Below are 380 nucleotides of genomic sequence, written 5' to 3'. Positions count from 1 at the left end.
GAACGCTCAATGCACATGAGTCGCAGATAGGGCTAGAGGAGCTGATGCGATCTATGTTTGGGCCCGGTACTAACGAGGTGCAGTCCAGGGTTTGGATCCCGTCACGTATAAGAAAGCGCTGTCTTTTTCGTGCAGGTAAATAAATACGACGCGGTGACGCAGGAACCGCAAAAGCTGCAAGTACAGAAGGTGACCAGTTGTGCAACCTCCCACCGCATGTTGGCAGTCGGCCAAATTTACTGTTTTTTTAACAATCCAGTGTAGCTCTGATGTGATCAGAGCCTCCAAAAATACAGATTACTCGCAAAAAGTACCCCTCCACAGAAATCTTTAGTAAAAGGCGAAAGATTTATGCGATAATGAAGAGAAACTCGAGCTGT

This window comes from Sinocyclocheilus rhinocerous, unplaced genomic scaffold, assembly GCF_001515625.1.
Source record: "Sinocyclocheilus rhinocerous isolate Xijiao unplaced genomic scaffold, SAMN03320098_v1.1 scaffold15333, whole genome shotgun sequence".
Lineage (NCBI taxonomy): Eukaryota > Metazoa > Chordata > Actinopteri > Cypriniformes > Cyprinidae > Sinocyclocheilus > Sinocyclocheilus rhinocerous.
This window is presented reverse-complemented; position numbering follows the sequence as displayed.